Source organism: Hypanus sabinus, chromosome 28 (assembly GCF_030144855.1).
Source record: "Hypanus sabinus isolate sHypSab1 chromosome 28, sHypSab1.hap1, whole genome shotgun sequence".
Lineage (NCBI taxonomy): Eukaryota > Metazoa > Chordata > Chondrichthyes > Myliobatiformes > Dasyatidae > Hypanus > Hypanus sabinus.
Window position 1 is genome coordinate 26,861,102 of NC_082733.1, and position 14,040 is coordinate 26,875,141.

Below are 14,040 nucleotides of genomic sequence, written 5' to 3' on the forward strand. Positions count from 1 at the left end.
TTCAAGCTTTCAGTTGCGTTATCATACCTCCTCGTGTCTGATAATGCCATTCTTAGGTTGAGGAGCAGATTATTGGAAGTCTGCAATAAGAATCCCAATATATGCTATTAATAAAAATATCAGTTAGCACCATAGAATATAATAGTTATCTTTGTCACAAGTTTAGTTCCAGTAACAAAGGTCCATCATTGAGGAAACAGGATCCTTGACTTTCTCACTGGGAGACCACAATAACATCTCCTCCTCACTGACAATCAACACAAGCACACCTCTAGGATGCGTACTTAGCCCACTGCTCTACTCTCTGTGGTGTGGCTGGTCACAGCTCAAATGCCATCTATAGATTCACCAATGACACAACTGTTAGCTGAAACACAGATGGTGACGAAGAGGCGTACAAGTATGAGAAAGATCAGGTTGAGTGATGTTGCAGCAATAGCCTTGCACTCAGTGTCAGTAAGACCAAGGAATTGATTGTGGACTTTGGAAGGGGAAGTTGAGGGAACATGCACCAGTCCTCATCAAGGTGTAACCAGCAGAAAGGGTGAGTAGTTTCCAATTCCTGAGTGTCAACATCTTAGAGGATCTATCCTGTGCCTAACATTGATGCAATTACAAAGAAGGCATACCAATGGCTATACTTCATCAGGAGTTTCAGGAGATTTGGTACGTCATCAAAGGCTCGAGCAAGTTTCTACAGTTGTACTGTGGAGAGCATTCTGACTGGTGGCATCACTGCCTGGTATGGAGGGGCCACTGCACAGGATTGGGGAAAAAGAGGACTGTAGAGTGTTGAAGACTCAGCCAGCTTCATCATGGGCATTAGCCTCCCCACCATCGATGATATCATTAAAAGGCAATGCCTTAAGAAGGTGGCTTCCATCTTGAATCCGTCGCCATCCAGGACATGCCCTCTTCTCAGTACTGCTATCACAGGAGAAGTACAGGAGCCAGAAAGCACACACTGAACATTTTAGGAACAGCTTGTTCCCCTCTGCTGTCAAGTCCATGAAAACTACCTCATGATTTTGTTCCCTTTTTGCACTATTTAAAAGTTATTTTATGCCTTGTACTGTTCTGCTGCCATAACATGACAAATATCATGACATTATCGGTGATAATAAACCTGATTCTGATTTCTGATTTAGGAATCTTCATCAGTAATTCAACAATTACACTCAAGCTGCTCGCAGCTGGCTCGTTAATTAATGATTAATCATGGGCTTTTGTTGCTGGAACCTGTGTACAGCGATGGAAGCCAGCTTGGTGAGTACATACTGTGAATAAGTGGCACAAATCTGGGAAACAGCGTCTTAGCTCTTTTGTTCCACTCTTCCTAAGCCAGATCATTAAACTAATGTTTCCCTCCTATATTTCAGAGCAGTTTTGACAGTATTTACAGAACTGTGCAGAAGTCTTGGGCACATATGCTGTATATGTGCAAGATACATAGCTAGGGCACCTAAGACTTTTGCACAGTATTGTATATTATGTCTTTTCAGTTACCAAATAACACTTAATTCTACTGAGCTAATACAAGGTCATGTAGTTATGTTTTTTGACTTCTCCAGTGCGCTTGACACCATCCGCCCTGCTCTGCTGGGTGAGAAGCTGACAGTGATGCAGGTGGACGCTTCCCTGCTGTCATGGATTATTGATTACCTGACTGGCAGACCACAGTACGTGCGCTTGCAACACTGTGTGTCAGACAGAGTGGTCAGCAGCACTAGGGCTCCACAGGGGACTGTCCTGTCCCCCTTTCTCTTCACCATCTACACCTCGGACTTCCAACTACTGCACGGAGTCTTGCCATCTTCAGAAGCTTTCTGATGACTCTGCCATAGTTGGATGCATCAGCAAGGGAGATGAGGTGGAGTACCGGGCTACGGTGGGAAACTTTGTCATTTGGTGTGAGCAGAATCATCTGCAGCTTAACGTGAAAAAGACTAAGGAGCTGGTGGTGGACCTGAGGAGGACTAAGGCATCAGTGACCCCTGTTTCCACCCAAGGGGTCAGTGTGGACATGGTGGAGGATTGCAAATACCTGGGGATACGAATTGACAATAAACTGGTCTGTTCAAAGAACACTGAGGCTGTCTACAGGAAAGATTAGAGCCATCTCTACTTCCTGAGGAGACTGAGGTCGTTTAACATCTGCCGGACCATGCTGAGGATGTTCTATGAGTCTGTGGTGGCCTGTGCTATCATGTTTGCTGTTCTGTGCTGGGGCAGAAGGCTGAGGGTAGCAGACACCAACAGAATCAACAAACTCATTCGTAAGGCCAGTGATGTTGTGGGGGTGGAACTGGACTCTCTGACGGTGGTGCCTGAAAAGAGGATGCTGTCCAAGTTGCATGCCATCTTGGACAATGTCTCCCATCCACTCCATAATGTACTGGTTAGGCACAGGGGTACGTTCAGCCAGAGACTCATTCCACTGAGATGTAACACTGAGCATCATAGGAAGTCATTCCTGCCTGTGGCCATCAAACTTTACAACTCCTCCCTCAGAGTGTCAGACACCCTGAGCCAATAGGCTGGTCCTGGACTTATTTCCACTTGGCATGATTAACTTATTATTATTTAATTATTTATGGTTTTATATTGCTATATTTCTACACTATTCTTGGTTGGTGCGACTGTAACGAAACCCAATTTCCCTCGGGAACAATAAAGTATGTCTGTCTGTCAAAACTAAGTACTCTTAGTTCTGTTTCCCAACCACCATTCTATTTTAACCAATATACAGTACTGTGCAAAAATCTCGGGCACCCTACCATATATACGCCCTGCTGGTTAAAACAGGAAGGTGGCATTGCATTTTTCTGATTCTAGAGCAGTATTTTTCTTTTTCTTTAAGGCCAGCAATAACCAAATTACTGCAATAAACTTTAATATCTGTTAATTTGCTTCTGTCATTCAGAAGTACATCTTGCTAAATAATCATAAATAGAGGAACATTGTTTCAGTTCAATATATCGGAAGGCTTTTGCAATCCAATCTAAAATAACTTTGGTGATTTTAGGAAAATAGCTTTCTTTTTAATGAAAAAGAACAGAATATTTGCTCATCCACACACTAATAATCTGCAACTAATGATCTATCTTGAAGCACCTGGTTATGGAGAATATGATCTTTCTTAGCAAGTGTCCTGAGGAACTCCAAGTTAATCTTTAAGCCCGCATCCAATACACCACTAAGAGTATGTTCTGCTCCTCTGAAATGCTGTACAGTTATCTCTGTTCCTACTTATCCTGCTGGTGTTAAGCCTTATATGCAGGTTTTGTCACCTTCGTTATCGGTGATCTTCTAACCAGTCTCCAAATTACAATGATTGATAAATTCCAACACACTAACCAGCTCAAGATGCTGCTCACCCTTGCCCTATTGAACTTTGTACCTCAGTGCATCAAAGGTACACAGTAACCAAAGCTGACTATTCCATCCTTTCAGCCTGATTCTCTCCTTTAACTCTTAATAATATTAACTAACAAATGCAGCTTTAAAATTAGCAATTGATTGAGAATCAATTATCACCTGCAGAAGAGAGTTCCAAATCATTTGGTGTATAAACTGTGTCTTAATTCCACTTCTGAATGGCCTAGCCCCAGACTGGTTTAGACCCAGGCTGACCAACCAATGGAAAATGAAACTGAAATTACCTTTTAATTTTCAGGCAATATAGCCATAGGGCACCCTCAGGGTGGAGGTTCAATACCTTATATTCCATCTGGGTAGCCTCCATTCTGATGGCATGGATATCAATTTCTCCATCTGGTAAATAAGATTCTTCCCCCTCCCTTCTTCCTCTATTCCCCACTTTGGCCTTTTACCTCTTCTCACTTGCCTATCACTTTCCCCAGATCCCTTCTTCCTTCCCTTTTTCATATGGTCTATTCTCCTCTCCTATCATACTCCTTCTCCAGCCCTTTACCTTTCCCACCCACTTGGTTTCACCTATCACCTTCTACCTATCCTCCTTCCCCTCCCGCCTCTGTTCTATTTTGGAGTCATCCCCTCCCCCTTCATTTCTGGTCCTGAAGAAGGGTCTTAGCCTGAAACATCAACTGTCTATTCGTTTCCATAGATGCTGCCTGACCTGCTGAGTTCCTCCAGCATTTTGTGTGACTTTGGGGTTCCAGTATCTGGAGATTTTCTTGTGTTTATAACTGATATGTTATCTCCCCCAAATTTAACATTTGTTGCCAAGGTATCATGTTGATGAATCTATGCTGCACAAGGGGAAAACTTCCTTATTACTCAACTTCATTGTCCTTATTTTCATTTGTTTTCATTTCACTATCTTCCATCTTTGCTTTGTCTCTCTGCTTTACAGATCCAGTCGATTGTCAATTCCTTGTAGCCTTTATGGCAATAGTAGCAAACGATTCCATGTGCAATACTCCAACATCAGCTCTTCCAAGACAATTTTGCATTCTCTTACTACAGCTTGGACTTGTTTTCAACTTGAAAAGTCTTGAGTTTTATTTGGCCTTTGAGGAGATTTGGTATGTCGCCAAAGACGCTTGCAAATTTCTACAGATGTACCATGGAAAACATTCTAACTGGCTGTATCACCGTCTGGTATGTGGGGCCACTGCACAGGATTGAAATAAACTAGAAAGTTCAGTCAGCTCCATCATGAGCACTAACCTTGCCAACATCCAGGACATCTTTAAGGAGGGATGCCTCAAAAAGGTGGCGCCTATCATTGAGGGACCCCCATTACACTGGACATGTGCTCTTCTCATTGCTACCATCAGGGAAAGGTACAGGAGCCTGAAGGAACACACTCAATGACTCAGGAACATCATCTTCCCCTCTGCCATCTGATTTCTGATGGACATTGAGCTCAGGAACACTGCCTCACTATTTTTTGTTTTCTCTTTTTACACTACTTGCAAAATGTAACTAATTTAACTTATTAATTATATTTATATTATATTAAGATATTTATACTTCTATATTTTTATTATTATGTGGGGTAATGTACTGTTGCCTCATAACAACAAATTTCATGACATGTGCCAGTGATATTAAATCTGATTCTGAATAAAGCATCACATTAAAAAGTCTTGCCTCTCATGGTTGTAGCGAGACATGATTTTTTAAAAAAAACTTTAACTGAGAATCTCATTCTCTTAGTTTCACAAGTCTTTGTTTAGTCCTTCTACACTGTCAAACTCAGTAATTCCTAATTCACTTTACTGAAGTCAACAACATTTAAATTAAAAGCTTCCATATAAAATAAAGACAAAATATCTAACAGTTTGCTATATTGTCTCTTGGCCAGAATTTTAAATTTCCTTCCAGCCATTTTTCTTCATCAATTAACGAAGCTCTATTCAAGTGGAGATAGCAAAGTTGGCTCCTGACCAGAGAATCTGGTTTGATTAATTCTTTCTTTAGTACTTCAACCAAATTACATCGACTATTTATTCCCAGTTAAAATCCTAAAGGTTGAGCTTTTGCCAAACCTCTCAAGCATTTGGACAACTTAGGAACTCCAGAGTCTTTCTTATTCCTTTTAAAGTCAAACAAATATTTAGGTGAATAAATGGGGAGAGAGAAGAGGAATGTGGCTAAAAAAAACAACAATGAGTATAGCACAAAATGGAACAAAGCCAAGATAAATCAAGAAATTACTTGGATCATTGGTATTCTTTTGCCATGTCCCAATGGTGTGAACTTAGTTTGTCTCAACATGGAAGGAGATAAGAGTAGAGAATGAAGTGATGACAAAGGCTTTCAGTTTCTTAATGGTCTTCCTTAAAATAGTAATTCTTTTTTATGAATGAATTTCAGTGAACTATTTGAGATTAATATCCATTCAGGAGGGTTGAACTATGGCGGGGGGGGGGGCGATATAAATACTAATGGTCTAGACACACCCAGGCATCATCCCCGAGAAAGCTAGCAGTTTGTCATCGAAACGTTGGTTATGATCAATACCTGTACCCGGCTGGAAAACGGAGAAGTGTTTATTCATCATGTACGCTGGGACAGCACAAGATCCTTTTTCCTCATCTAATTGTTACAAGTATTGGACAATAATCAGGTCCATTAGCCTTTTCTGAACCCTAAGTTTAATCGGTGTTGAGGTGGGATCACCATGTCTAGATGTTATACAATGCAGTGTACTTTAGACTTCAGTTTTACTTTTAATAGTTCCCTACTTTGGATAAATGAGTGTATATATATATATATATATGTGTGTGTGTGTGTGTGTGTATATATACATCTTTCTTATTCATTCCTAGTATATTGGATTTGATGGCAGCAATAACATTTACTGATTATCAAGAGAATTATGAACAAAGTGCCGGTGAGCTGCTATCTTGGCCGGCTGATGGTGTAATGGCATTAACGCTGGACTTCAAGGCAGATGGTCCCAAGTTCAAACCCAGCTGGGTCCCAACCTGGAGAGCAGCAGTACCTGTGCGGAAGAAGGGCCTGGTGTCTTGCCATGAAAACCCTGTGGACCCTATGGTCCATGAGGTCATGAAGTGTCGGTCTCGACTTAACGACTGAACAAGAAGAAGAAGAAGAACTGCTATCTTGGAGCATTAGTATTATCTTGTTAAGGATGGTGACTTATTGGGATTGGTAGTTCTATGTCGGGAACGTGTCCGAGGGACTTGGAGTTAGCATTATTCTCAGATTTCTGTTGTTCGAGATGGTGGGGGTCACTAGGTTGGAAGGTGATGCCAAAGAATTGCCTATAGTAATGTTGTTGATGGTAAACACTGGCAGAGAGAATCAAAATCCAAATCAGGTTGATGATCACTGACATAGGTCACGAAGTTTGTCATTTTGTGGCAGCAGTACAAGACATAAATAAATTACCAAAAGTTATGATAAACACAAATAAATAAAGAGTGCAAAAGAGGAATAGCATTTTGTTTATTGGTTTGTGGACAGTTCGGAAATCTTATGGCAGATGGGAAGAAGCTGTTCCTAAAACAAAGTGTGGGTCCTCCTCCCTGAGAGTAGTAAAGAGAGGAGGACATGTCCCAGGTGGCAAAGGTCCGTAATGTGGTAAATATTGAAGGTTGTGAATGAGTATTTTTGCAGCTTCTAAGATACAAGTAAGAAATTATCTCTTGTTTTCAGTTTCATTCTCCTAGATAGAATCTCAACACACCATCAACAAATTGATGGAGAATTAGCTCCAGAAGTTGGGAATGTCCTTAAATAATTCTATGGACAAGTTTACAATGCCTTCTTGGCTCAGTTTAATTTCCAGTTTTAGAATTGTAATCTAATTTCTTAAATCACGCAGGTCAAAAATGAGTTCTAGAAATCAGACAAAATCTGGTGAAATGTTTTATTCACACAAGTTGTGGATTAGCCTAATAAATTCTTCCTATTGTAAGTGACCAAAAGTGATCAAGCACTGAGTGGCTATTCAGGTTGGAACAGACTGAAAATAACAAAAATATTTTAAAGGACCTCCCCAGTCAAACAAAAGTTTCCTTGAAGCATTAACTGAATTGAATCCTTGATTCTCAGAAAATGGAATTTGGGACTTGTATGAACAAAAAAAGGGAAATAGCTGAAGGCCAATGCTTGTATGTGAACCAGTGGTGTAGGCAGAGAAGGAACAGCAAGCTTCAGAGAATATTTCCAAATGGGAGTGAGAGAACCTCAGGAAAAGAGACCTCAATGTTACTCACCACACTAAGTGCTGAAATATTGGAGAGGAAGATGAGAGCATAGATTGAGAAATGGTTGAGAAATAGATTGGAGCTGGCCCAAGAATGGAAAAAAACTACAAGAAGCATGGGACACAGCCCGATCCAGCGCAGGTAAAGTCCTCCCCAACGCTGAGAACATCCACATGAAAGCAGCATCCATCACCAAGAACTCTCACCACCCAGTCCATGCTCTCTTCTTGTTGCTGCCCTCAGGAAGGAGGTTCAGGAGCTTTAGGTCCCACACCATCAGCTTCAGGAACAGTCATGCTCCTAAACTAGTGTGGATAATCTCACTCACCTCAACACCGAACTGATTTCACAATCTATGAACTCACTTTCAAAGACTCTAAAACTCATGTTCTCAGAATAATTTATTGAATTTATTTATTTTAAAAATTATTATTGTTTCTATTATTTGCACAGTTTGTTTTCTTTTGCACACCGATTGTCAGTCCTTGTGTGCAATTTTTCATTGATTCTATTGTATTTCTTTGTTCTATTGTGAACGCCTGCCAGATTAGAGTGACTGAGATGATGGTAACATACACAGTGTGCTCTTTGATAATAAATTTACTTTGGACTTTGAACTTTGATAAATGCTTTTGCCTTTCTGAGATATTATGAATAGTTTAAGGGGAAGGCAATTTATCAAATGGGACGGTCTTCAGCTAAACCAGAATCCCAGAATAACTAGGGCAGTTTATAAATGCTTGGCAAAGGAAAAGGATAGGGCTTTAATTAATTTAAACTGCAAGGTGCGAGAATATCAATGAGGCACTAATAAAGACTACAAGTAGAACATATCTTCAACCACTATTCAAATCAACAATAGATAATGAGAAGCAAGCAGTGTATAAGGATTTGGTTGCGTTCTAAATAATGTTCCACTTTTCAAATTAATGACTGCATCTGAAAAGGGGAATTTTTGTTCTGAAATAGACCATCAGCAAAGGGATATTGAAGTAATATTCAGCACTTTGCTCCCAGGAAATTCCTCCTGGTGGAAGTGGAAGGATACAGCTGGAGGAGCTAACACCTCTCAGCCCCAATCACTGGGGTTCACTTCAGACCCCGCTGATGCCTATGTGCTGCTTGTACATTGTGCCTGTCACTGCATTGGTTCTCCCCCTACGTGCTCCATTCCTCCCACACCCTGAAGGTGAGTGGTTTGATATAAAAATTTCCCACTGTAACTTGTCCCAAATATGTAGGTGAGTAGGAGAATTTTGGTGGGAGTTGGTGGGAATGTGAGGAGAATAAAAAGTTAAGTTTAGTGTTACTGGGTGTTTGATCATTACCATGGACTTGGTGAGCTGAAAAGCTTATGACGCCAAATCATATTTTGTGTTAAAAATCATATTGGTTTCTTTGTAATTGCTTTCTTCGTAATTGCACTTGCATGCCGGGCCCAGGACAGAACTTCCAAAGTAATAACACTGAGGAACTTAAAATTGCTGACCTTCTCCAATTCAGATCTTCCAATGAGGACTGGCTCGTGGACCTCTGGTTCTCTCCTTCTGAAGTCAATAATTAGCTTCTAGGTCTTGCTGACATAAGTGTAAGAGATTGTTGTTATGGCACACTCAGCCAGATTTTCATCTCCCTCCTTTACGCTGATTCATCACCACCTTTGATTTGGCCTTCAACAGTAGTATCATCAGCAAACTTGAATAAGTCATTGGAGCTATGCTTAGCTACGCAGTCAGAAGTGGAAAGCAAGTCGAGCAGCGGGCCAAGCACACAGCCTAGTGGTGCGCCCGCGCTGATGGAGATCGTGGAGAAAATTTTGTTGCCAATCTGAACTGACTGGGGTCTGCAAGTGAAGAAATCGAGGATCTAATAGTACAAGGAGGTATCAAGACCAAGGTCTTGGAGCTTATTGATTAGATTTGAGGGGGATGATGGTTTTGAATGTTGAGCTGTAGTCGATAAACAGCACCCTGAAGCATGAATCTTTGTTGTCCAGATATTTTCAGAGTTGAGTGAAGAGCCAGTGAGACGGTATCTGCTGTGGATCTGTTGTGCCGGTAGGCAAATTGGAGCAGATCCAAGTTGCTTCTTGGGCAGGAGTTGAATGTTTCATCAGTGTCCTATCAGGACACTGCATCGCTGTGGATGTAAGTGCTGCTGGATGGTAGTCATCGAAGAAGGGTTCCACATTGTTCTTAGGTACTGGTATAATTGGAGTCTGCTTGAAGTAGGAGGGTATCTCAAGTGAGATTTTAAGGATCCCAGTGAACACTCCAGTCAGTTGATCAGCACGGGTCTTTAGTATTTAGCCACGTACACCTTCTGGGATGGATACTTTTGTAAGTTCACCCTCCTGAAGGACAGCCTCGGAGACTGAAGTCACAGGATCATCGGGGGCTGTGGGAGTTCATGATGGTTCTTCCGTGTTGTGGTGGTCAAAGGCAGCATAGAAGGATTTGAGCTCACCTGGAAATGCAGCCCTGTTGTTGCCTATGTTGTTTGATTTAACTTTATACAAGGTGATAGTATTCAATCCCTGCTGCAACTATCGAGCATCTTTCATTGTTTCAAGTTCAGTGTGGACTTGGCACTTCGCTGTTAGATGGATTTTTGGAGATCATACCTGAACCTCTTGTAACCAAGAACCAAGCCTAAATGCCTCTGGTCTGGCCTTTAGCAGATTGTGGCTCTCAAGGTTCATCCAGTTTGAGGAAGGCTCTGAATGATGTTGTGAGAACACGCTCATCTACAACTGTTTTAATAAAGTCCATGACAAATATGATGTATTCATTCAAATCCACAAATTAATCCTTGAACACGGTGTGGTGAACTACATATACCTGTCTGGACACACCCCCCGCTGACTGCTCCTGTGGCTCCTCCCACAGACCCCTGTATAAAGGCGATCAAGGCCTGAGCCCGACCTCTCAGTCTCCAGGATGTAGTATGGTGGTCACTCACTGCTGGTTCCTTCTTCCAGTCAATAAAAGCCGATATCTTGCCTTTATGTCTCAGAGTGAGTTATTGATGGTGCATCAGGCGGCTCAGTCCACTGACTTGAAGCAATCCTGTAACTAATTGTCTGCCTCCTGCAACCACCTCTTTGTTATCCTAATCTCTGGAGTTTTACTCTTTAGCCTCTGTCTCTATGCAGGTAGGAGAAGGACAGCCAGTGATCAGACATAGACATAGAGGTCAGGGCATAGAACGTTAAGCATTCCTTATCTTAGCATAACAATGGTCCAGTGTGTTACAAATTATATGGTAATTGGGAAGGGCTTTCTTCAGACAAACCCGGTTGAAGTCCCTGACTATGTTGGGATGGAGTATTTCTTGTTTGGACTGGGCATCATGCAGTATCTCAAGCACTTGATTATAGTTGGTCATTGGTCGTAAGTAAATAGCGGTCAGGATTATGGGGCAGAACTCACTAGGTAAATGGAATGGATGACATTTGATCATTAGGTTTTCAAGGTTGGAGGAACACAAAGCACACTGGTGGAGCAAATTAAGGGAATTATATATTTTCTAATTACAAAGGACTTGACAAGGAAACATTTCATCTAGACATTGAGTTCTAAAGGCAGAATATTTGCTTACATCTCTTGAATACTGAAAACCCATTGGCATCCAAATATACAGGTATCTCATTGGTTCTTTGGCGGAATATTGTAAAAACTGCTTTACCCTTTCTATTCTAAGCACAAGAAATCCTGTAGAAGCTGGAAGTCTAGAGTAATGAACAAAATGCTGGAGGAACTCAGTTGGTCAGGCAGCATCTATGGAAGGGAATACAGATTTGATGTTTCTGGCCAAGACTTGATGAAGGGTCTTTGCCCGAGATGCCAACTCTTTATTCTTTTCTACAGATGGTCCTTGACCTTCTGAGTTCCTCCTGCATTTTGTCTTTTTTCTATTTCTCTTTTGCATGGTGCTCAACCCAGTTCAAAATTGATGGTTAAAGCCTGATGCACAAACATTTTAGATACATGTTTGAAAATTCATGTATAATAATAGTGTTTCTTTTACTTGGCCACTTGACATATTGAACACCGAAGAGAATCTGTGAACTTGACTTTATGCCTGTAAGCTGAGTGGGTGATTTGACTCCATATCACAATATTGTGAAATGTTTTGCTTTCTGTATATTGTGTTAAACACATTGCAACCAGATGGAGCTGATCAGGACTCCTTCATCACTGAAACACCTCCTTGATAATCCCATTTGACACCGCATAGCTTAGTAAATGACTGCATTAAGGGGCAGTTCATTACCAATATGGAGTTTGACAAAGCCATTCTTCAAACTGCTTTGTACAGGTAAGTCTAGGCTGATAGGGGAATATCATTGAAACATATTGAATATTGAAAGGCCTAGATAGAGTGGACTTGGAGCACATGTTTCTTATAGAGCGGGAGTCTAGGACCAGAGGGCACAGCCTCAGAGTGGAAGGACAACCCTTTGGAACAGAAATGAGGAGGGATTTGTTTAGCCAGAGGATGCTGAATCTGTGAAATTCATTGCCACAGGTGACTGTGGAGCACAAGTCACAAGGTACATTTAAAGTGGAGATTGACTGGTTCTGGACTAATAAGGATGTCAAATGTAATGGGCAGAAGATAGGAGAATAGGGGTGAGGGGGGATAATTAATCAGCTATGATAGAATGGTGGAGCAAACTGGATAGGCTGAATGGTCTAATTCTGCTCCTATGCCTTATTATCTTGTATGGTCTTATAAGTCACAGGCAGTTGACAGCAGCACAAAAATAAATTCACAGAAAGAAAACAGACCAGTCCATTGGTAACTTAATCCTCATGTTGCGAGTGAAAAAATTTTAAAAATCTTTTACTCCACATCTGAACAAAACCCAAGTTGAATACACACACAATCACAGCACCATGAACAACATAGCACACGTCTAAATTCTAACACGAGACTTAATAACAGGGCCAGGATGTTGGAATTTTGCCAACATAATCAAACTTGGAGATGTGGATCATGACAAAAAACACATGAAAACCTTGGAGACATTTACGTGAAAATTGGACACAACAATAAGTGGACAGGGAATGAAAATCAGAAACAGCAGCTGTTGCAAATCTGAAATAAAAACAGAATTATCTGGAAACACAGTGGGTTAGACAACACGTGTGAAAACATTAACTCTTTCTTCATCTACGGATGCTTGCCTAACCCTTTGGGTGTTTTTATTTTATATTAAAACACAGATTTCATATGCAAAAATGTTGTGCTGACCTTTTTCATTTGAAGTTAACACAGTTATTACCTCAAAGGTCCATTTATTATCAAAGTATATAACTGAGATTCTTCTCCAGATAGCCAGAAAATCCAACAAAAAAGAACGATAACACGATCATCAATCTCTCAAACCTCCCTTCGCTTTATAAACTGCAACAAAAACATCGAAACCCAAACTCGTCTCCCCCCCCCACATGAAATGCAAAAACAACATTGGACTCCAAATCCCCTCTCCCCACACACTGAAGCTAACAAAAAAATACAACAAGAACGTCAGGACCCCTCCCCTACACGAAACACCACAAGAACATCAACCCCCCAAATACCCCTGTCCCACATGAAAAAAAATCTTTTTTTTTCACTCTAAACTTCACGCACATCCTCTGGCTATAATAAAAATGTTGCAAGGATTAATGAAAGAAATATTTTCCAAGGTATCTTTAAATAAGTTAATCATGCATAAAATATTTATACTACATAACACTTTCTGAAACCCAATTCATTTCTAAGCAATGGATCCAGATGTTTCTAGTGAAACAGAGCAGTTTATTTATGAACATTTAAATCCCTTGGAAACTGAATGAAGTGAGGCATGTGGTTTACAGTCACCAAGCATCACTGGAATTTATATTTTGTTTAATGTTTCTGAAATGCCATGGGGCTTAGCTGTGATCTGAGCAATAAACCGCTTGTGTTAAGATGCAATGGAGCATATTGGAGCCTGTTCAGCCCATTCATGGTATAGTATGACTGTTGCTATTGTGTAGTATCTGCTGTTTGGTCCATTTCCCAGTTTCACAAATATACCCCAGTCTTGCCCAATCTACTCCAATCTTAACTAGGATTACTTTTTAAGGTTTTACCACTTAAGTCAAGACCCCCACTACAGTATCAAAGCACAAATTATGTCTTATGTCATGTGAAGAGGATAGCCATTCTGACCTGTCCTTCTCAACTTGTATTCGGTGTTTGGCAGAGTGTTCATGTAATTTGGTTCCATTCTTATATGTTCAGTTGTAGCTTTAAAATATCTACAAGGGATTTTCTTTCCAATCCTGCACCATTAATTTGGGAAGCACTTTCCATTTCTCATCTGTGCTCTCCTCCCACA

The 14,040-nt window shown here is 40.8% G+C and overlaps 1 protein-coding gene across 3 annotated transcripts in view; it reads right to left on the reverse strand.

Moving 5' to 3' along the window:
* Nucleotides 1–14,040, reverse strand: part of tnfaip8l3 (tumor necrosis factor, alpha-induced protein 8-like 3) — a 90,628-nt gene that overhangs the window by 41,589 nt on the left and 34,999 nt on the right. The gene's annotated exons all lie outside the window — the stretch shown is intronic.